Genomic DNA, 24,431 nt, shown 5'->3' on the forward strand with positions numbered 1-24,431 from the left:
ATTCCTTCCGGGATGGGCTACAACTTAACCTTTCGATGGCAGAAGGCAGGGCGTGCAGCAACGGTTTACGAAAGGCTTTCTTTCTAAGATCGAGAGCCACTTCTGGTTAGCCGCCGACACGCGGCGGTTAGCCACCGCGCCCCCTTCTCTTGCCCCCGAAGGAGGAAACCTCACTTCCTCTACGGGCATAACATGAATGAACTCACTCCCTGGCTCGCGGTACCCGCCTTTCTTTCTCCCTACCCCAGCCCGCCTGATGCTCGAGGAAAGCGATCTGCGACACGCGCGCCGTCCGAGGATGACACACCACCTCACCCCTGCAAAAGGCGTCGCGCCCCACCCGCGCGCGCCAGCCAAACAGCCCCAACGCCGCCCCCAACTCCGGGCGGAAAAGCGCGGCGCAGCCGCACCCGCGCGCTGTCACCCGAGGTGCCCACTTCCCCCTCCCGGCCTCAGCACTTTCACTTCCTCCCCGCTGCGCATCTGCTTCCGGGGCACGGAGGCCCCGCCCCTCCTCGGCTCCAACCCTCCTCAGCCCGAGGAGGGGGGAGGCCAGGGGGTGGGGATGAGCTCGTTGTTTGTTTACACGATGTGAGCGGAAAAGGAGACCAATAAAGTTTATTCTGGAAACAAAAGGGGAAAAAAAACAGGGGTGACAGAGAAAGGAGACGGGGGCGGGGGCGTGTGGCGGGGGCTCGCCCGGAGAGGCAACGAGAAGGAGAAAGCGGCAGTTCCGGTGCCGCCGCCGCGGCCGCTGAGGTCTCGGGCTGCTGCCGCCGCGGCTGCTGGGGCTGGGGCGGCCGGCGAGGCAGGGCTCGGGCCCGGCCGGGCAGCTCCGGAGCGGCGGGGGAGAGGGGCCCGGAGGCGGGGGCCGCGCCGCCGGCTCTCCTCTCCCTCGGCGCCGCCGCCGCCGCCGCCCGCGGGGCTGGGACCCGATGCGGCTGGAGCCGCGGAGGCTGGAGCAGCTCCGAGCGTGAGTAGAGCGCGGACCCGCCGGGCGCGGGCGCCGTGGGGATGGGGACCGGGTGGGAGCCGGGGACTCTCGGGCGCGCCCGCCGCGCTGGGCGGGGGCCGCCCCTGCTTGTCGGCCGCCGCGAGTTCGCCCCGATCGCCGCTCCCCCTGCCTGGCCTGCCACTGGCCTCACCCAGATGCAGACACCGGGGCTCCCTCTTTTCTCCCTGCCTCACTCCTTGTTTCCTTCCTCTCCCATTTTTGGTGATGGGGCGGCTGGGAACTGAGGAAGTGCGCCCAGGGCCGCCGCCCCGGGCCCGGGAGCTCGGTCCCCCTCACCCTTGCACGCCCACCCGGCCCGCGGGTGGCGGGGCTCCCGCGAGTCCCGGGGCGGGTGGGACCCCGGGCGGGACCCCGGCGCCGAGCCGCGAGCTGGTCCGAAGGGGCTGTCAAACCTGCGGACTTACGGCCCCGCCAGCCCGCGACCCTGCGTTCGCCTCGTCCAGGTTTAAATCGCCCGGCTGGGGCTCAAAGGAAAACCGCACCCTCACCCCGCAGCTCCCCTCCCACCCTTCCTCCCGAGGTTGTTTCTCTTTCTTTTTTTCCCCCTTTTGACCGTGACAATCGAACGTGCGGATCTTTTCATTCATAGACCTGAGTGAGACATTGTCTCGTGGTTGGTGCCTTCACCAAGTCTCTGCTGTGATGCTGGTTTCGTAACTCCGAAGTGGTTCGGGGCGACGGGGCAGCGCGGGTGACCGCGGCCCCGGAGGGTTATTTTAGGGTTATTTTAGGATGCTGAAGGCACCGTGGTGGTGGCGGCTGGCTCCTAGACTTGGGAATCGAAAGCGACTTTCTTAGATGTCAATAACTGGAGAGCTGTTTACATAGCTCCCTGCAGGGAAAGGGGGCGCAATAAGGGGAAGCGTGTGGAAAACAGCCGGCACATTCTTTAATGAAACAGAGCTGTGATTTCGGGTATTTTGGGGGGGGGGGGGGCGGGGGTGAAGCTTCCTCATTTTAGCGCTGCGCCTTGGTGCACATGCAGAACATGGGCTGGTGTAATGTTTTGGGTCGTAGTTTGAGAAGCCTGGGAGAACCCCTAGAAAACTTGGGTAGGTGAACTCCTGGTAACTCAAGTCGGGTGTTTTCATTGGAACCACTGCGGGCGGTACTGGTCGCCTGTTTTCCTGCTTAGAAAGTCGATTCTCTGGTTATCCGCTTACATTAGTGCACTGTGCACAATTTATGCGCTGGATTGCCTGTTAAGAGAAGACCTGGAAATACTTAGGATACCATGTTGCCAACTGAATTTGGATGAATTAGAACACAAGCAACGAGGGCATTAGAATCTGTTAATATGTCTCTGTGTTCAAGTTTTAAGTTTGTTTTTGTTGTGTTTTTTTTAACTGAACTATTAAATTCTGGTTGACAGCCTAGCTCTCTATCTGAACATCACATGTTCTGGAAAATTTTAAATATCAGATGAACTGTTCTGCAGTGTCATTTTTATCTGAAGATGATCCAGTGATGTGTGTGTGTATGTGTGTTGGGTTTTTTGTTTGTTTTTTCGTTTTCTCAGTTTGTGTTTTGAGATAAAATTAAATAAAATTTCATCAATAAGTTTTTTCAGAAGTTTATCATTGACTGAGTATACAGTTTGAAAGGCATTGCTATCAGTTTTAGTTGAAGAATTAAAAATGAACCACATTTACATGCAGAACAGTGTTTTTATATATCTAATTTTTTAAAATTATAAGTAAATTGGATATAGCATTAAAGAGATGTCGCTAAATATAAATACTGTACTTAAACTAAAAAATTACATGAAAGTGTCTATTCTCGTGGGGCTAGGTATATATAAAAAGGAGACTGTAAAAGAGCAGTGGCTTTGCCTGGTTCTGTATGTGGCACAGTCCTCTTGGAGGCAGAGCTTCCTTCCTGTCAGGATAAGATCCTCTCCATCCCAAATAAGTATTCCCTTTAAAAAAACGAAACACACAAAAAAATCTAAACTTATAAATAAAATACTTATATAATAATGTAGATCATAGTAACTTTTTTCCTAAAACAGTTTACTTTGTGTGTGACTTTCCTTGTTAGTACCCTTTATTGAATAAAGATTTTTAAACATTCATAGTACCATTTAAAAAAGACTTTTGCTTTGTTGATTTGTTTATTTGAAGAGCTAACTTAATCCCATTTGATCTCTTTAGCAACTAGAGTAGCATTAAAGAATCAATTCTTTATTTTATTATTTAGCATCTTGATTGCCAACATAAGGTTGCTTCTTTAAATGAAGCATGATAAATTATTTCATCTCTGGTGAAAATATTTATGATCTTAAAAATTGGGCAACTTTAGCAGCCTAAATCTTGTAGTATCATGGTTTATATTTTACTAGCACAGTTATCAAGCTGTTTTCTTAAGTATTATTTATCCTGAGCTATCCAACCATCCCATAAGTAAGGCAGTATTACTGTCTCTGAGAAATGATATTTTAATCTAAGGCCAGACAGGTGTCAAAATGACAGACTCATTGATAAAAACCAATGTTTTGTGATTCCTTTTACTATATCATCCCATCTCTAACCTGCTTCTTAATAGATAAAGAAACTAGGGACCCACAGAAGTTTAGTTAAGATAATCTTTTATTTGCAATATATTTCTAATTCCCTGTATAGCTTAAACAGTGGTTTTTAATCCTAGCTGGTTATTAGAATCATCTGGTTACCTTTTGAAAAATACCAGTGTCAGAGCCTCATTCCCAGAAATTCTGATTTAATTGGTTTAAGATGGAGCCCAGACATCTGTTTTGTTTGTTTGCTTTTAAAGTTCCCCAGATAATTCTAATAGACAAGATTGTAAAGTCCTTGCTTTCAAGGAGCTGTATGATTTGGTCCTTATCTCTCTAGGTACATTTCTCCTCCCTTCTACAGCTCCTCCTGAAGTATATGTACACTCCATACCCCATCCTTAACTAGCTGACTCCTACTCATCTTTCATTATCACCTCCTTTGAAAAGTCTAGTCTGGGTTAGGTGTCCCTGCTTCCTGTTCCCGTAGCAGCTTGCACTCTCACCATCATAGCATTGACTCACTGCATTATAATTGCCCATTTGTCTGTACCCTCCACCAGGATGTGAATTCCAAGAGGATAGGGACCCCGTTTATCTCACATACAGTTGTGTTCTTACTGCCATGCACAGTAGCCAGTATAAAATAGGCACGTTATTAACGGAATAAACAAGCATATTGGCAGCTGACTTTACAATATGTAATAATTTATAAACACTAAGTTTTTATTCTTGCCAAACACATTTAATAATTTCGGTCACTAAAAATGTACATCCTTGAACTTGTCACACATACAAATTTCATTTGGAGATGCGATGTTATAAATTACATGCAAATTATACCAATAATGACACTCACTTTAGCTGGTTTGACTCAGTGGATGATCTGGAGCGTCAGCCTGCGGACTGAGGGTCCCTGGTTCAATTCTAATCAAGGGCACATGCCCGGGTTTCGGGCTCCATCCCCCGTAGGGGGTCCCGCGCAGGAGGCAGCGATCAATGATTTTTTTCTCATCATTGATGTTTCTATCTCTCTCTCCCTTTCCCTTCCTCTTCGAAATCAATAAAAATGTACATATACTATATATATTTTGAGGGGAGGAGAGAATTACACACACACACACGCACACACACACACACTCACACACACTCACACACTCGCGTGAGCAGAAATAAAGAGCATTATCCACTAACTGCACTGGAAATCAGGATACTTGAATTCAAATCCCGGTTTCACCGTAAGTGTTATGTACTTAGGCAAGTCTCATGATCTTTGGACCTCAGTTTTCTCATCTGTAACACAAAAGAATTGTACTAACGTTTTATGTAGTACTAGTGTTTTAGCCTTAAAACCCTGTGAGTACTAAAAATATTGGCTTTGGAATCTGAAGCTCCTTGATTCAAAGTCTGGCTCTTACAGTTAGTGGCAGGATTACTTTGCACAGATGTCCTGCCTGCTTCATGGGAGTACTTGCTACTCAATAGAGCTGTTGTTTTTTGAATTAAATGAGATATATAGATCCAAGAGAGTTTTTATCCTGGATCAGGTGTTTTAATAAAGGTTCATTTCCATTCCCCTTCAGAGGTATTAGAGCTAATGAATGAACTTAGCTGAGATAACATACTCGGTTTGTGTAATAAATCCTATTTTCCACTTTGCTGACTGCTAGTGTTACAGGTGTGACTAGGGAGAGGCCAAAAACCTCTCTGGCTTTTAGTTTCATTTTATTAGAATCCCATTCCATTGTCAAACACCAAGGTGTTAGTCAACCTGCCTGGAAAATAATTATGCCTAGAAGTTACCTTACACACAATGTAATAATATCTCTGCTGAAGTTTCTTGATATCTTGATAATTTTTGTATAAGTTATATTGACTTGCCTCAGTTTGTTCTTAAGTTTATGTTTAAAGGACATCTTTTTAACAATCCTTTTTTGGGAAAAAATACTATAATAAAAATTAAAAACCGTGGGTAAGAGAAACTGAAGTATTAGGGTATAAATAAGAAATGTGAGGCAAAACTGAAGTCTGAGTATTCAACTTGAAGGCTTGAGAGTTCCATCATTCTAAAGATGACTCAAACTTAGATATACTGATATGTATCTTATTCACATTTAATCCTTTATTATATAAATCAACTGATCCTGATTGAGAAAGTTTTAGGTGTTCTTTCTCCTCTCCCTAATTATACAGTTTGGGGAGTTTAAAGTTAAAATGGTTCAGCCCTGGCCAGGTAGCTCAGTTGGTTAGAGAATCATCCCTATATGCTGAAGGTTGCAGGTTCAGTCCTGGCCAGGGCACATACAAGAAACAACCAATAAATGCATAAATAAGTGGAACAACAAATCGATCTTTCTCTCTCTCCCTTTCTCTCTCTCTCTAAAATCAGTCAATTAAGAAATTAAAGTTAAAATGCTTCAATAAAGAGTTTGTAAGTTGGTAATAAAAGTAGTAGCTTAGAACTTTTCCTTCCAGTTTAATATTTTTTAAAAATGAAGCTGTATAGAGCTCTGATCTGGATGGCTGAGAAACTAAATTCCAATACCAAACTGCTACTTTGTATTTGTGTACGAGGGAGAGGAGGAAGATTGTATCACATCTTTGCCTCTTTTTCTGTATTGACACAATAGGAATTGTAATATGTTGTTTGTCAAGTAACTCATATAATTAATTATTGAGATAATTTAAATGATCCTAAAGTGCATAAAATTATTTAAGAAATAATATATATATGATCATCATTATTTTAAATTTATATCTAATATAAGAATAACATGTTTCGTATTTGGCCTGAAAATTAAATATTCATTTCTTCTGTATCATTTTAGTAGTTAGCTTGATAATTTATCTAAATTACACTCATTTATAAGAGGTTAAGTTTCAGTAACTTTTAGCATATAATTGCAATTGTTAACAAAGGAATCTGTATCAGGGGCAGCATTGCCATTTGAAATAAACGTGGGATTTAAAAAAGAGTAAGAATTCTTACAAACCAGGCTTACCTGGTACACTTATGAGTTTAAGTATTTGTGTAATGGAAACCAAAGAAGTCAGTGTTGCAATGTGAAAAAAAGCTGCATTAGGACAGAATCATTCTGCTCTGATCACTTCTCCCTTGCCTAACTCACCAGGAGTTAATGAGACTCAGTGGAGAGATATATCTTATAAGGCACTATAAAAATCTAAGGCAATATTATGAAGATAATTTTAAGCATAAATTTTTTTACAGGAGGAGGCTGTGTTTGTATTCAATATTTTTAAATGTGTTTTTATTTATTTTAGAGGGAATAGAAGGGAGAGGGAGGAAGGGTGGGAGAGAAACATAAATCTGCTGCCTTCTGCATGGCCCTCCTGGGGATCAAGTCCAAAAACCAGGCATGTGCCCTGTCTAAGAATCAAACTAGTGACCTTTGGTGCATGGGACAACACTCAACCAACTGAGTCACACCAGCAGGGCTGTATTCATTCTTATTTCCTCAGCATGATGCCCAAAAGTAGGTGATCAGTAAGCATTGATGTTTTGGGAGTACAATCGTAATTGAGTATCCAAATACGTTTCCGTTATTTACTAGCTATATCCTTTAAACTATCTGAAAAGCAGGTAAATTTCTATGTGCCAGCCTTAATTAATCATTTATTAAGTATAGATTTGAAGCATATAAATACTTTTCTGAAAGTTGTTAACTAGTTATATATTTTTATTGATATTTGGAGACATTTTTTACAAAGATTGATAGGCTTATGCTATGGTGAAAAGAACACTGGATCAGAAATCTGAAAATCTGGGTTCTGTATTGAACTATTAACTAGCCGTTTGGTCTTAGATCTTAACCTTTCAGCACTTGTTTCTTCATCTGCAAAATTTCTAAGGCTCTTTACAACTCCCAAACTCTATGAGATTATTAGTAGTATAAACTCTATTTCTAGCCCTGGCTGGGTAGCTCAGTTGGTTAGAGCTTCATCTGGATACGCCAAGGGTGCATGTTCAATCCCCAGTCAGGGCACATACAAGAAGCAACCAATGAATGCATAAATAAATGGAACAACAAATCTCTCTCTCTTCCCTCTTTCTCTTCTCGCTCTGTCTCTCTCTCCCTCTCATCAATAAAAAATAAAATAAAAACATAAAGTCTATTTCTGATTTCATAGAAGATGAAAGCAAGCCACTTCTTAGAGGGAGGATAGTTTATCTCAGTTTGTGGTATTTTCAGAGGCTAAAATAGTTTTATCTGCTTGTTTACAAATTTGTATGCATTTAAAAAATGTTTTTGTTGATTTTAGAGTGAGAGGAAGGGAGAGGGAGAGAAAGAAAGAAACATTAATGATGAGAGAGAATCATCAATTGGCTTTCTCCTGCACACCCTCCACTGGGGATCCAAGCCCACAACCCAGGTACACAACCCAGGCATGTGCCCTGACTGGGAATTGAACCGTGACCTCCTGGTTCATGGGTCGACGCTCCACCGCTGAGCCTCACCAGCTGGGCTAAATTTGCACATGTTTTAAAGATCCTTATGTGAAATTCTGTGGTCAAGACAAGCTGCCATCAGAAAAAAATGGACTGGAATTTTTTATTTTTTTTTTCTGAAACCACCAGTGACTTTGGAGACTCAGACTTACTGCAGGCCTGGCCATTTACTTACTAGCACTGAGAGCAGTTTTAATAACTGACAGGCATGGAGTGTAGGTCATCCACTGCACACCAGTTGCCAGGGTTGTAAAGGCCAGCAAACCTGTCACAGCACTCTTAATAGCCACTGGCCACTGTCCTTGTTAAAGACTTCTAGGAAACTATGTTCCATAGTTTCCCTAGGTAACTCATCCCACTAGATCAGCCGTGGGCAAACTACAGCCCGCGGGCCGGATCCGGCCCGTTTGAAATGAATAAAACTAAAAAAAAAAGACCGTACCCTTTTATGTAATGATGTTTACTTTGAATTTATATTAGTTCACACAAACACTCCATCCATGCTTTTATTCGGGCCCTCCGGTCCAGTTTAAGAACCCATTGTGGCCCTCGAGTCAAAAAGTTTGCCCACCCCTGCACTAGATGGTTATTAGAAAAAGTGTTGTAATGTTAGAAACATAATTCCAGAGGCATAGTAAACCTTTTTTTCTAGATTTATCCTCTGCTGTGCAGACAAATACTGTCATAGTTGACAAAAATCATTGTCCTTGATCGGAAAACTAATGGTGTTTGCTATTGATTTGTTGTTTCTATAAATGTTCAAATTACTCACCTTCAACTTTTGAATAATTTTTAACCAGCAAAAAATTGTTGGGGTATATACTCACTTTCAACAAGCTAAGCATATTTCTGTGGCTTATTTTTACTTTCAGAGATTGTACTTTTCCAAGTAATTTTCTGATGGACTTACTGCAGGGGTAGAGTTGAAAGTAGTATTCCATCTTGAAGCAATTTACTGCCTTTACCTAAAAGCAGTGAATTATGTTTGTTTTTCCTTAGGAAGTTAATGTCTTTGCAAGTGCAAAAACCTTGGAGTTCTTTTTGCTAAATAGGTAACTATTCTGTGAATGTAGACTCTGGAGTGCATTATCAAATGTGAAGTAGCATTAATGGGAAAAATTATAGGGAAAACGATTGAAATTAGGTACTGCTATAAAGCTCAAATCTGAAATCAAACCATACATGACAGCAGAGGAAGAAAAATTTGTGTTTTCAAACTCATTTTTATAGTTATAAATATTAGCAGTAAAAATAATTTTATTTAAATCATTTTTTTATTTTTCAATTACAATTGACATACATTATTATATTAGTTTCAGGTGTACATCCTAGTGATCAGACATTATATAACTTACTAAGTGATAACTTCAGTAAATCTCATACCTATCTGACACCATACATAGTTATTAGAATATTATTGACTCTATTCCCTATGCTGTACTTCACATCCCCGTGATTTTCTTTAATAACCAATTTGTATTTCTCCATCTCTTCACCTTTTTCACCCATCCCCCAACAACCCTCCCATCTGGCAACCATCAAAATGTTCTCTGTATCTATGAGTCTGTTTTTATTCTGCTTGTTTGTTTATTTTGATTTTTAGATTCAATTGTTGATAGACATGTGTTTATTTCTATTTTAATGTTTATACTTTTGATCTTTTTCCTTCTTCACTTTAAAGAGCCTTCAACATTTCTTGTAATGTGGTTTGGTGGTGATGAACTCCTTTAGCTTTTTTTTCTGGGAGGCTCTTTATATGTTTTATTGTTGTTGTTTCTAAGTGATAGCTTTGCTGAGAAGAGTAATATTGGTTGTAGGTCCTTCCTTTTCATCACTTTGGATATTTCTTGCCACTCCTTTCTGATCTGCAAAGTTTCTGTTGAGAAATCAGCTGGGAGTTCCCTTGTATGTAACTAACTGCTTTTCTCTTGCTGATTTTAAGATTCTTTCTTTGTCTTTAACCTTTTTGCATTTTAGTTATAATGCATCTTGATGTGGGCCTCTTTGGGTTTATCTTGTTTGGGATTTTCTGTGTTTCCTAGACCTGTGGTGGGCAAACCGCGGCTTGCAAGCCACATGCGGCTCTTTGGCTCCTTGAGTGTGGCTCTTCCACAAAATACCATGTGCGGGTGCGCACGTACAGTGCGATTGAAACTTCGTGGCCCATGCACAGAAGTCGGTATTTTGTGGAAGAGCCGGTATTTTGTGGAAAAGCCACGCTCAAGGGGCCAAAGAGCCGCATGTGGCTCGCGAGCCGCCGTTTGCCGACCACTGTCCTAGACTTATATGTCTGTTTCCTTCACCAGGTCAGAAACGTTTTCTGTCATTTTTTCAAATAGGATTTCAATTTGTTGCTCACTCTCTTCTTCTTCCACCACCCCCATGATATGAATGTTGGTATGCTTGAAGTTGTCCCAGAGGCTCCTTAACACTATCCCTTTTCTTTTTGGATTGTTTTCTCTTTTTGCCGTTCTGATTGGGTGTATTTGCTTTCTTATATTCCAAATCACTGATCGTTCTTGGCTTCATCTACTCTACTGTTGGTTCCCTATAAATTGTTCTTCATTTCAGTTATTGTATCCTTCATCTCTGACTGATCCTTTTTTATGGTTTCCATGTCTCTTTCTATGCTATTGAAGTTCCTTGAGTATCCTTATTGCCATTGATTTGAACTCTGCATCTAGTAGATTGCTTGTCTCCATTTTTTTTTTTTAGTTCTTTCTTGAGTTTTGTTCTATTCTTTCATTTGAGACATGTTTCTTTGTCTCCTCATTTTGGCAGCCTCCCTGTGTTTGTTTCTGTGTGTTAGGTAGGGCTACTATGTCTCCCAGGCTTGGTACAGTGGGCCTAATGTAGTAGGTGTTCTATAGGTTCCAAGCTGGGCACTCCAAGTGTTCCTCCCCCTTACCCAACATGTGAGCTGTTATACCCTTCTGTTGTAGTTGAGCCTTGATTGGTGTTGGCATGTCAATGGGAGGGATTTACCCCCAGGCCCATCAGCTCTAACCACTGACCACTGAGCACTGTGGAGGAGGATCAGCTGTGCAAGGGCCCACTCCACAGAGTAGGACTTACTTAAGCAGGGCTCTGGTGCCTGCTGAGTCTGCCCCTTGAGTGTGTCACTTGTGGAGGCAGTTGGGTGGTGCTTGGACATGGTCTGAAGCTATCCACTGGGTGCACTGGCTCTGGGGCCTCCTGGGAAGTGTAGGCCTAGATCAGCCACTGCCTGTGCTCTGCTCAAGGCCACCTGGCATGGGCTACAAATGGCTGCTACTTGTGCTGTGCTTGGAAGTGCCAGGTGGAGGCCAAGGTGGGAACCAAGGCTATCTGCTGCTAGTGCCAGGCCTGGGCCACTTAGTGAGAGGAACAAGGCACACTGAGGCCAGATGCTGTTTATATGAGAGATTTTAGGGAAGTCTGAAACATGAATGGAGACAGGCTATTCATATGGAAAAACCACAGGAATCAGCTTGGGTGGGCCAGCAAGTTGGGTGGGGTCTCAGGGAATCACCAGAGTGGGCAAACAGTGTGAGCCATGTAAATGAAGACTCAGATATGGCTCCCACCTGCCAGCTCTGTAGGAAGGTGGGGGAAGGGGTTTCAGAAAGGGGCCTCTGACAGCACTTCTGTATGGCAGAAAGCTGTGTGCGTGCCCCCACCACTGCCCCCCTCCACCTCCCACTCTCCACAGACATACACAGCTCTTGCCCTCCTGCCAGACAATTCATTTCCTCATCATATGTCTCCCCGGTGCCTTTCAAGCTGCTGCCCCAGCTGGAGCTCAAGGGGAGTGAGTTCGAGTAAGTCCGTACACAAACCTTTTAAGAGGAGCTGCCTGGGACTCCAACAGACTCTGTCTTAGCCACAATCTCTATTGCTTTTTACAGAGCTGGAACTCTGAGCTGGGAGCCTGTTGTTCAACGTGGACCCCTCCCTCAGCCCAGTGGAATCTCCCCAATTTCACAGATAGATAATCACAGAAGTGAAACTTCTAAATGTAATGATATAGTTTTACTTTTTCAGTTAGCAATAAGTTTTTTCTGATGGTGGTGTTGCTGGTGAATGTGCCATGAAATGTGCTTGCTCTGGTATTTCTATTGGCAGTATAAATTGATTTGGTCCTTTTAGAAAACAAGTCAGTAATTTTTGTGCCTTTAAAATTAAGATATTTTAATCCCATACTTCCATTTGCAGCATTATATATAACTAGAGGCCCGGTGCACGAAATTCGTGCACGGGTAGGTCCCTAGGCATGGCGGTGATCAGGGCCAATCAGGGCCTTCCTTCTCCTGGCTGCTGGCTGCTGGCCGGTGCCTTCCTTCACTCTGCGCTGCCCCCTGGTAGTCAGCGTACATCATAGCGAGCGGTTGAACTCCCAGTCTGTCGACTCCTGAGGGGACAGTTTGCATATTAGCCTTTTATTATATAAGATAGTGGAAATTTTTAAACAGTTTAAATATTCAGCAAGTAAGCTGCTGGTATCTCCCATAGCAATAGGTAGTCATACAAGACTATTGTTTATGAAGACTTTATAGTAATTAGAGGATATATTTTTGAAGTGAAAAGAGCAAAAATATGCCGAAACCGGTTTGGCTCAGTGGATAGAGCGTCGGCTTGCGGACTGAAAGGTCCCAGGTTCGATTCCGGTTAAGGGCATGTACCTGGGTTGCGGGCACATCCCCAGTAGGAGATGTGCAGGAGGCAGCTGATCGATGTCTCTCTCATCGATGTTTCTAGCTCTCTATCTCTCTCCCTTCCTCTCTGTAAAAAATCAATAAAATATATTTAAAAAAAAAAAAGAAAAGAGCAAAAATAGAAAGTTATTATACTATTTGAGCACAACTATATAAGCCAATATGCATAGAAAAAAAGCTGTAAAAGAGTACATTATAAAATGGTAATAATGGTTACTTCAGGCTTGTTTTTCACTAGTTTGTTTTCCTCATTCTTCTGTGCACCACTGTATTTCGAGTAGGTACAGAGCACAGTCCTAGATATTAATAGACACTTCAGTCTGTATTTAAGTGAATGAATTTCTGTAAGCATGAATTACTTTTACATTGAAAGAAATCTGAATACAATCTACATCTAAATTAAGAAAAGTGTGGGAAGCACTCTAGAAAGAAACCTTAATACTATCTTACACTTAGATTTCTAGAATTCAGAATTTTTTCACAGTTCTATTTTGTATGATCCTTTTCTGTTAATAACATCACTTACCTAAATTATAAATTTCTGTTGACCTTGACTCTGACCTATCAACTCCAACTGATCATCAAGTTTTGGGTTTTCCTTCTTAGAAATGTCTCCTGATGCCACCTCCATCCTTTCATAGTCACTGCCTTAGTTTCCTCCTTTCCATATCACTGCATATCCCAATCAATCCACTTTTCTCTTTTACTTTCCACACTGCTGCCAAAATTAGGAGACATGTAAGTAACTAGGATTTTGTGAATATGCTATAATAAATAGGTTCTGTAGAAGAGAGAGATTGACACTGCTTTTACACAGCTGCCAAAATATCGCCCAAAAAATTAAAGCTCAGTAATTCCTTATCACCTGCATTGCTGCTTCTCAAGCCTTGGGTATATAAGAATCATCTGGGGGAACCTATCAGAGTGTGAATTACCCAGCCTGGCCGGTGTGGCTCAGTGGTTGGGTGGTTGACCCATGTACCAGGAGGTCACCGTTGGATTCTTGGTCAGAGCACATGCTGGGGTTCTAGGCTCAATCCCCAGAAGGGGATGTGCAGTAGGCAGCTGATCAATGATTCCCTCTCATCATTGATGTTTCTATCCCTCTCACCCTCTCTCTGAAGTCAATAAAAGCATATTTAATAAAAAGCAATGAAATTGAAAAAAAAGTGAGTTACTCAGACCCTATAAAATCTGATTCTGTGGACCCGTGGGCCTGGGAATATGCATTTTAACAAGCCTTCCCATTCTTTTCTTTTTTAAAAAATATATTTTATTGATTTTTTTACAGAGCTGAAGGGAGAGGGATAGAGAGTTAGAAACATCGATGAGAGAGAAATATCGATCAGCTGCCTCCTTCACAACCCCCAATGGGGATATGCCTGCAACCAAGGTACATACCCTTGACCGGAATCGAACCTGGGACCCTTGAATCCGCAGGCTGACGCTCTATCCACTGAGCCAAACCGGTCAGGGCAAGCCTTCCCATTCTTGGTCCTCGTGCATGTGATCCCAGGACCAGGATTTGAGGAACACTGACCTTAGAATAAAGTGCAAGCTCATCAGTTTACTGTAGTTCTCCTCATAGTTTGGTACTAGCCCATATTTCTGTATGCGATGTGATATATATATATTCTCCTCACTGAACACCTTACAACCCAGCCATTTTGAACTGCCTCAGACTTACCTTGGCCTTTCTAGACTCGTGTGCTTGTTGTGCCCGTGTTCCTGCCGCTCAGAACCCCTTTTATTATGACTGTTTCTACCTAATAACTGTGGACCTGGCACACTGTCTTCAGCTTCTAGTAATCTGTATAAAGTATTCCTGGACTCAGTTCTCCTAGTGGAGTGGATCTCTCCCTCCTCTGTATTTCCCTAGGTTCTATTTATTACAACAAACACAAAGTGTTGCTTACTTACTTACGTGTCTTTCTCAATAGACTATTAGCCTCTTGAGGTCAGGGATGTATCTTATCCCTCTATCATAATCCTGGCACAGAATAATTGCGTAATGTTTGTCATGTGATTTAACAATCCAATAAAGAATGCAAGGAAGGAGTGATTAGTCTAATTTTTCAGTGAGAAAATACGTCTCTTATTATTAAGCATTTGCCTATAATTACTCAGCTTGTAAGTATAGACTTGAGATTTATACCCAAGAAATCTGTCTTCCTTTCTGATTTTGAACTTTACAGGAAAGGTACAATATCACAGTAAAATAATACACACACATATTCCTTTTTAAGCTTCACTCCCCCTCTCCTCGTTCCCCCCGCTCACATATTAATTGATCTTTTATCAATTTGGGGAGCAATGATATTTTAATAAACTTTTTCATCAGTCCTATTTTATAAAATAATACCTATTCGCCCAAAGCAGGAACTAATTACTGCATATTAAACTGTCTTTCAGTTTCATCATCACCTCCTCTACTCTGCTTTGTGATACTTATTTGTATCTCTTGCAGAAATTTGGGACCTAATGGGGTAGACACAAATACTTTTTAAAAGTTAAACTCAACTGATATTATTTATGTAGGTAACATCTAATTCTGTAACAAAAGTGTAAGTATTCAGTGGCTTTCCATCATATTTTTTAAAGCTTGATTTCCAAAGTTTAAACTTCAGTCTTTAGGTGTTGATGGAAATCAACCACCAGCTGCAAAGTTCAGATCCACTATGCCATAGAATACATGTAGCTGTGGCTTAAGCCAAATGTTAGCAGTGAAATATTTAGTAGCAACTGTTCTTTTAAAAGAAACATTTTAGATAATTAGAGTCATCTTATAATATCCTTATACCCAGCTGTCAGCTTTTTACTTTTTCTGCCAATATTTCTAGAACTGAAATCAAGAAAATGGAAATTAGGGTAGCATACTTTGAAATACACTACACACTTGAAAAACTAGACCACCAACTTATACCATACACAAAAATAAACTCAAAATGGATAAAGTACTTAAATGTAAGACGGGAAACCATAAAAATACTAGAGGAATCCAAAGGCAACAAAATCTCAAACATATGCCGAAGCAATTTCTTCACTGATACAGCTCCTAGGGCATTGGAAACTAAAGAGAAAATAAACAAATGGGACTACATCAAAATAAAAAGTTTCTGCACAGCAAAAGAAACTATCAACAAAACAGCAAGAAAGCCCACTGCATGGAAGAACATATTTGCCAATGTTATCACCAATAAGGGTTTAATCTCCAACATTTATAGGGAACTCATACAACTTAACAAAAGGAAGATAAACAATCCAATCAAAAAATGGGCAAAGGACCTAAATAGACATTTTTCAAAAGAGTACATTCAGAAAGCCAAGAGACATATGAAAACGTGTTCAAAGTCACTAATCATCCGAGAGATGCAAATCAAAACAATGAGGTACCATCTCACACCTGTCAGAATGGCTATCATCAACAAATCAGCAAACGACAAGTGCTGGAGAGGATGAGGAGAAAAGGGAACACTGGTGCACTGCTGGTGGGAATGCAGACTGGTGCAGCCACTATGGAAGACAGTATGGAGTTTCCTCAAAAAGTTAAAAATGGAACTCCCATTTGACCCTGTGATCCCACTTCTAGGAATATATCCCAAGAAAACAGAAACACCAATCAGAAAGGATACATGCACCCCTATGTTCACAGCAGCACAATTTACCATAGCTAAAACAGCCTAGGTGCCCATCAGCAGATGAATGGATTAGAAAACTGTGGTACATCTACACAGTGGAATACTATGCTGCTGTAAAAAAGAAGGAATTCTTACCATTTGCAACAGCATGGATGGAACTGGAGAAAATTATGCTAAGTGAAATAAGCCAATCAATGAAAGAAAAAAAAACACATGATCTCACTCATCTAATCTAATAAAAGAGAAACATGCAAATTGACCATACCTCCGCTATGCCCCAAGCCATGCCCACCAGCCAGTCAGAGCAACTATATGCAAATTAACACAACCAAGATGGCGGCTGGCAGCCACGGAGCTGGAGCAAGTAGGAGGCTTGGTTTCCTCAGCAATGGAGGAAGCCAACCTTCCCGTTTGCCCTGGCCGGCTGCGGCATCTGCTCAAGGCAACAAAGTTTCAATTATAGAAGATAAATATATCCCAGATACCTGCTTCCAGCCAGCCTCCACTGGGAGCTTAGGTGGCTGGGGGCCGTGGCCATCCTGCAAACAGCCATCAGCCCCTCACCCAGGCTGGCCGGGCACCCCAGCAAGGACCCCCACCCTGAAGGGGCTATGGCCAGCCTGTAAACAGCCCTCAGCCCCTCACCCAGGCTGGCCAGGCACCCCAGCAGGACCCCCACCCTGAAGGGCGTGGGGCCAGTCTGTAAACAGCCCTCAGCCCCTCACCCAGGCTGGCCAGGCACCCCACTAGGACCCCCACCATGATCCAGGACATCCTTCAGGGCAAACCAGCCGGCCCCCACCCATGCACCAGGCCTCTATCCTATATAATAACAGGGTAATATGCAAATTGACCCTAACAGCAGAACGACTGAGAATGACTGGTCACTAGACACACACTGACCACCAGGGGGCAGACGCTCAGTGCAGGAGCTGCCCCTGGTGGTCAGTACGCTCCCACAGGGGGAGCTCTGCTCAGCCACAAGCCAGGCTGACAGCTACCAGCACAGCGGTGGTGGTGGGAGCCTCTCCCGCCTCCTCAGCAGCGCTAAGGATGTCTGACTGCAGCTTAGGTCTGCTCCCCGCTGGCAAGTGGACATCCCCCGAGGGCTTCCGGGCTGCCAGAGAGATGTCTGATTGCCATTTTAGGCCCAATCCCCCGGGGAGCGGGCCTAAGCCAGCAGTTGGTTATCCTCTGAGGGGTCCCAGACTGCGAGAGGGCACAGGCCGGGCTGAGGGAACCCCCCCCCCCCCGAGTGCACAAATTTTTGTGCACCAGGCCTCTAGTTTATTGATAATTAAGACCATTATAAACTGATGAACAAAAATAGATACAGAGGCAGAGCAACATTGAACAGACTGTCAAAGTACAGTGGGAAGGCCGGGGCGGGGGGGTAAGAGATCAACCGAAGGACTTGTATGCATGCATATAAACATAACCAATGAATATAAGACACTGGGGGGTAGGGGAGGCCAGGGGAAGGTCAAGGGAAGACAAAAAAAAAGAGAGAGACATATGTAATACTCTGTGTAATACTTCAAGCAATAAAACAAAATTCAAAAAATTTTTTAAAAAAGAAAAATTGTTATATCTTATAAAGATTTCCAAATAGAGTTCCTCAGTGTCTAAAAAAATTATAAAAAGCAAATAGCTATAATAACCCTCTCAAATATTAAGTTGTACCTATACATTAATAAGCAATAAGAGGATTTGAGGAATTGAAGAATTGCCTCTCTGATAGCCACTGGACTTGAAGATTATCAAAGTAAACTTGAGCATTTTAATTTCATTTTTGAAATTTCCTGCTACTGTTTCACTTTGCTACCATATTTTATCAGCATCTCACTATATCCTTCCATCCTCCCTTTCTTTAAAAATCTTTATTGTTGAAAGTATTACATATGGCCTTCTTTTCCTTGCTTCAACCACCTCCAGCCCACCCTTCCCCCTGCTACCCCAGACCTCACCACCTCACTGTCTGCATCCCTGGGTTAGGCATATATGCATACAAGGTCTTTGGTCAATTACCTGCAACCCACCCTTATCCTTCTTCCCTCCAAGATGCCTCACTCTGTTCTATGCTTCCATGTCTCTGGATCCACTCCATTCATCAGTTTATTTTGTTAATTAGATTCCCTATATGTGTGAGATCATGTGATACTTGTCTTTCTCTACCTGATTAATTTCACTTAGCATGATACTCTCCAGTTCCCTCCATGCTGTCTCAAAGGGTGAGAGATTCTTCTTTTTTACTGCTTCCTAGTATTCCATGGTATAAATGTACCACAGCTTTTTTATCCACTCATCTACTGATGGGCATTTGGGCTGTTTCCAGATCTTAACTATTGTAAATTGTGCTGCTATGAACATAGGGGTACATACATTCTTTCTGACTGGTGTTTCGGGTTTCTTAGGATATTTTTCTAGAAGTGGGATGACTGGGTCAAATGGCAGTTCCATATTTAATTTTTTGAGGAAACTCCATACTGTTCTCCAAAGTGGCTGCACCAGTACGCATTCCCACCAGCAGTATACTAGGGTTCACTTTTCTCCACATCCTCGCCAACCCTTGTCATTTGTTGATAGTAGCTATTCTGACAGGTGTGAGGTGATACCTCATTGTCATATTAATTTGCATCTTACTGATGATCACTGACTTTGAGCATTTTTTCATGTCTCTTGGCCATCTGGAGCAGTGTCTATTTAGGTCCTTTGCCCATTTTTAATTGGATTGTTGTCTTCCTTTTGTTAAGTTGTATGAGTTCCTTATATATTTTGGATATTAACCTTTTTTCAGATGTATCATTGCCAAATATGTTCTCCTATACAGTGGGCTCCCTTTTCATTTTGTTGATGGTCTCTTTTGCTGTGCAGAAGCCTTCTATTTTGATTTAATCCCATTTGTTTATTTTCTCCTTAGTTTACTTTGTCCTAGGAAATGTATCCATAAACATATTTCTATGAGAGATGTCTGAGATTTTGCTGCTTATGGTTTCTTCTAGGATTTTTATGGTTTCCCAACTTACATTTAAGTGTTCTATCCATTTTGAGTTTATTATTGTGTATGGTGTAAGTTGGTGGTTTAGTTTCAATTTTTTGCATGTATCGGTCCAATTCTCCCAACACCATTTGTTAAAGAGACTGTCTTGATCCATTTGTCAAATATTAATTGAGCATAATGGCTTGGGTCCATTTCTAGGTTCTCTGTTCTGTTCCATTGATCTATATGACTGTTCCTGTGCCAATACCAGGCTGGTTTGATTATGGTGGCTTTGTAGTATACCTTGATATATGGTATTGTGATTCCTCCAACTTAGTTCTTCTTTCTCAGAATTGCTTCAGGGTCTTTTTTGGTTTCATATAAATTTTTTGAGTGTTTGTTCCAGGTCTGTGAAATAGGCTGTTGGTATTTTAATAGGGATTGCATTAAATCTGTAGATTGCCTTGGGTAGTATGGACATTTTAATGATATTGATTCTACCAATCCATTAACACAGAATATTCTTCCACTGAGGAACATTGAGAAATAGACATAGATAAGTGAAAATAGATACTTTGATAGGAAGACTATCTTGTGAAAATTTCAGTTTTCCCTAAATTAGTATAGATCAAAGTTTCTCAATCAAAATGCCACCAAGTTTTGCTTTGATCTTTTTTTGAACTTAACAAAATTATTCTAAAGTTAATCTGGTATTATAAACCAAGTTTTAATGAGAAAGGAAGGCATTTGGGCTAAATTTAAAGGATAGGTATGGTGGAAATAGCAACAAATGGAAATAGATGTAAAAGAAAATCATAGACCCTGTTTACAAATGCAAAAAAGAAGATTGATCCAATTAGGTTAGAGCTTGGAGGGTGTTGAGGGGTGGGGAGAGAGGAAGAGGAGAGCATAGTTGTGGTGAGGCTCTGAGTTTCAGACATACGTAATCTGTAGATATTAAAGTCACCATATCATTTTAATTAGGTAGCAGTGTGATTAGGTATGTAATGACACTGGGGATAATGAATTGGGGAGTGGGAATCCTCTAATGACACTGGTTAATGAATTGGGGAAGGGAGAAAGTGAATAATGTGCGCTTCCAGGTCTTTTTGTCTTAGTGCATACTGCCCCCTTTATCATTCTGCCCTTCTCCTCATTCTGTACCTGTCAGAAATCCTTTTCATTTATTAAGTGTGACTCCCTTAAACACACACACACACACACACACGCACACACACACACACACTTTCTCCTGTAATTACTACATTCTTCCTTATAGGTTGGGTAATAAAGTTTGGAACTCTGTCCTTTTCACATTCATTTCTCTACTGTATACGTATGAATGATATTTTTCCCTCTCTTTTTCATTACACATGCCTTCACTTTAATTGCCAGTGTCTTATAGATAACAATTGCTTAATGAATGCTTGTAGAATTAGAGACAGGTCAGTATTACACATGAGAACTATTTAGGGCTTATACATGATAGAGAAGATGGCTAAAAAGAAAAAAAAATGTGATGAATTTGAGGGCGATTTAATGGGTGGAAATGACATCATGCAAGAGGAATTGATAACTCCAAAGAGTCTAACCTTGGAGATTGAGAGAGCAGTGATGTCATGAAAAATGCCCACATTTGAGTAATTAATAGATTAAGAGATACCAACAAAAGAATAAAGGAGGCCAGAAAAATTATCATAGAAAGATTATTTTGACTTTTGTTGAGGAGCTTTCCGGGGGAGGGGGGGCGGGGGAGGAATTTAATTACATCATTTATAGCATCAATATGTCCTTACCTTTGTAACTTTGACCTTTTAATAAGGAAAATGCTCTTTTATTTTTTTAAATATATTTTTGTTGATTTTAGAGAGGAGGGGAGAATGAGAGAGTGATAGAAACAATAATGATGAGAGAGAATCATTGATTGGCTGCTTCCTGCATGCCCCTTACTGGGGATCAAGCCTGCAACCCAAGCATGTGCCCTGACTGGGAATCAAACCATGACCTCCTGGTTCATACATTGACACTCAACCACTGAGCCACACTGGCCGGGCATTAAGGAAAATATTTTAAGATGAGATATAAAATATGAACCTGAAAACTCTTTAACTTTTTAATATTATGGAAATAAATATCCACTTTTAGAATATTTTCTATGTATATTGCAATGACTTTGTAATAGATGCTGAGCCAAATAGTAAGGGAGAAGTGAGAGAGAGTGTGTGTGTTGGGGGGGGGGGGGGTCGGGGGAGGGCGGCGCATATATTTTATCCTGAGAAAATAACATCCTGACAGGACAGAAAAAATAAGGACCAGGACTTAAAATGGCTAGACTCAAGGTTTTTTTCTGTCACCACACACCAGATATAGAGAGTAGTAAAAGCAGACAGATGGACAGTTATGCTAGTTTTGGAGTGTTCACATAGAGAAAAGAAACATTCTGTTCCTTTTATTCAGAAAAGGAATTTCTAGTCTAAATTATTGGTTTCAGTAACATTTCATATTCTGATCAAAGAAACATTATTTTTTTTACCCTGGAGATAATGACTCATGCTTTTCTCGGAATTTTGCTTTTGTGGAAACTAAAGTGCAGTCATAAATACAGCACTGTTATTTGTATCTTAGTGCTAGTGATACTGTTGTGAGTAGACTACTAATGGGTAAGAACACTAGTATTGTAAAACCCGTTTTAACAAAGAAACCAAGCATGAGTTTTAATTAGTCAATTTCTAGAGATGTGAAAGTAGGTTTTTTAACTAATAAGCAAATTATTAGGATTTTTGTCAATTAAGCTATAAAAATAGAACCCATACTTTCATCTTAAAAAAAAAAAAAACTTTATCATTTTGAGGGTCTTTGACAGAAGGTAAATTTCTGACTTCCAATAATGACAGTGAAAATATTATAAACAAATTTTCCTGTCTCTTCCTTTTGCCCCTCACAATTGGTACGAGAGTATCAAATTATAATCACATTAGACCATAAATACTGATCAAATAGAGATTATTGGTATTGACTAGATGCAGCTAAAAGCTTATGTTCCAGTTTTAACCTAATCTTCCAATTTAAGAACTAGAGCTGTGGGTGTGCCTTTAAGTACTACAATAGATGTTCTCACTCTGAGTTTTCATCATATCAAAATTCTCCGTCATGTGTCCATCGCTGCAATAGCCATTATGAGGCGACACACACAAAAGTGTCTGTTGATGATCCCTACAGCTTTCTCCAACCCCTTATCTCTTCACTTCAACCTTTGCAGTTATGCCCCTTCCTGGGATACTACTTCCCAGGGAAGGTTTGTATTTTTAAGTTTCCTTTTTCAAACTTAAACTCCCTCTGTGCTTTTATTATAATTTCATCAAAATTAGCTAATCGCCGAAACCGGTTTGGCTCAGTGGATAGAGTGTCGGCCTGCGGACTGAAAGGTCCCAGGTTCGATTCCGGTCAAGGGCATGTACCTGGGTTGCGGGCACATCCCCAGTGGGAGATGTGCAGGAGGCAGCTGATCGATGTTTCTCTCTCATCGATGTTTCTAACTCTCTATCTCTCTTCCTTCCTCTCTGTAAAAAATCAATAAAATATATTTAAAAAAAAAATTAGCTAATGAATCATAATGTGTGAGGCAGTTGTTGGGATAATGACATGTTAACTAATTTAAAAGTTTTTATCAGTTGATACATTTTTAAGGAAGCACTTTAACTTACTGCATTATTATGAGGTAATTTATTATTTAACCGTATGCCTTAGGTGGTCAGCTGATGACATATTGAGCATCAATGAATGAACATGTTAATGTACTTACTGATCATTTATGTTGCCGTTTTTACATAGTTACACCCATTTCAGTTTGTTATTCTCATTGCTCTCATTTTAAGATATAGTAACTATAATTTCCCAAGTGCTTGGTACATTGTACTACATCAAGTATAAGTGAACAATAAATATTTGAAAGGGCAAAGTAAAGACTGTCTTGTAACCTTCTCTCCCATTGTTAAGTACATTCTGAAATAACCTTGCCCATATTATAATAGCTAAAAAAATTTGTATTTTTTAAAATATCTGTGACTTGCCTAGCCGGTGTGGCTCAGTTGGTTGAGCATTGTCCCGTGCACCAAGAGGTCGCAGGTTCAATTTCCAGTCAAAGCATGTGGCCGGGTTGCCACCTCAATTCCCAATAGGGGGATCAATGTTTCTATCTTTCCCTCTCCCTCCCTCTCTCTCTCTAAAATCAATAAAAAATATATCTGTGGCTCCACATTGTTGTCAGTCATTCATAGGACTGCTTCTCACATCTTGGGTGGGTGACACTTGTACTGAAATTAAGCTACCCTCTATCTGATTGCTACATTACTTCAAATTTTGCTTTAGTGAAGTAGCCCTTTTATCAGAGATCAAATACTGAAGGATGATAAATCACTATTGAAATTGGTCAATAATTGCTCACAATAGGGTTTTTCACTATTAGTGTAATATTAAAATATTCTGTTATTTCCAGAAAGGGAGCAAATGGCAAACAATTGCATCAAAATATAATGTTATTGTTTGGTCTTTTTCATTAAAAGAGCAAAGTTTTAAAATTAAGTTTCTACTATATTTCATCCAATGTTGTGGCATCCATCTGGAAATGTATTGTTACCTATGGATATACTTGGGTAGTGTTCTCTGAACAAATAATACAGTTTAATCTAAAGAAATGGAACATTTGCAAGTAGCTCTTTATGTGTTCATCTGCTTAAGTTAAGTAAAACTGGGGAATACTCGCTTTAACCAATAAATTTGGCATGTGAAATGGGCAGATTAAGAATAGACATTAAGCCTGGCTGGTGTGACTCAGTGGATGAGCATCAGATGCCTATGAAGCAGGAGATCACAGTTCAATTCCCAGTCAGGGCACATGCTGGGGTTGCAGGCTCAATTCCCAATGCAGGTGTGCAGGAGGCAGCAGACCAGTGATTCTCTCTTATCATTGATGTTTCTATCTCCCTCTCTCTTCCTCTCTGAAATCAATTAAAAATTATATTATTTTTAAAAGAATAAACATTGTGACCAGTTTGAGTGAAATTTCATGAAATAACATTTTAATGCCCTATACATTCTTTTCTTTGTGTCTATTTGTAAGAATGC

At 41.0% G+C, this 24,431-nt stretch overlaps 1 protein-coding gene across 3 annotated transcripts in view; it reads left to right on the plus strand.

Moving 5' to 3' along the window:
• Positions 1 to 834: 834 nt before the first annotated feature.
• PIK3CA (phosphatidylinositol-4,5-bisphosphate 3-kinase catalytic subunit alpha) overlaps positions 835 to 24,431 on the plus strand; it is a 77,027-nt gene continuing 53,430 nt past the window's right edge. For all 3 annotated transcript variants that reach the window (XM_059687078.1, XM_059687079.1, XM_059687080.1), the window contains exon 1: positions 835 to 973. The gene's annotated coding sequence lies outside the window, so the exon portion shown is untranslated. The remainder of the gene's footprint in view (positions 974 to 24,431) is intronic.

The sequence above is a fragment of the Myotis daubentonii genome, chromosome 3 (assembly GCF_963259705.1).
Source record: "Myotis daubentonii chromosome 3, mMyoDau2.1, whole genome shotgun sequence".
NCBI classification, from domain to species: domain Eukaryota; kingdom Metazoa; phylum Chordata; class Mammalia; order Chiroptera; family Vespertilionidae; genus Myotis; species Myotis daubentonii.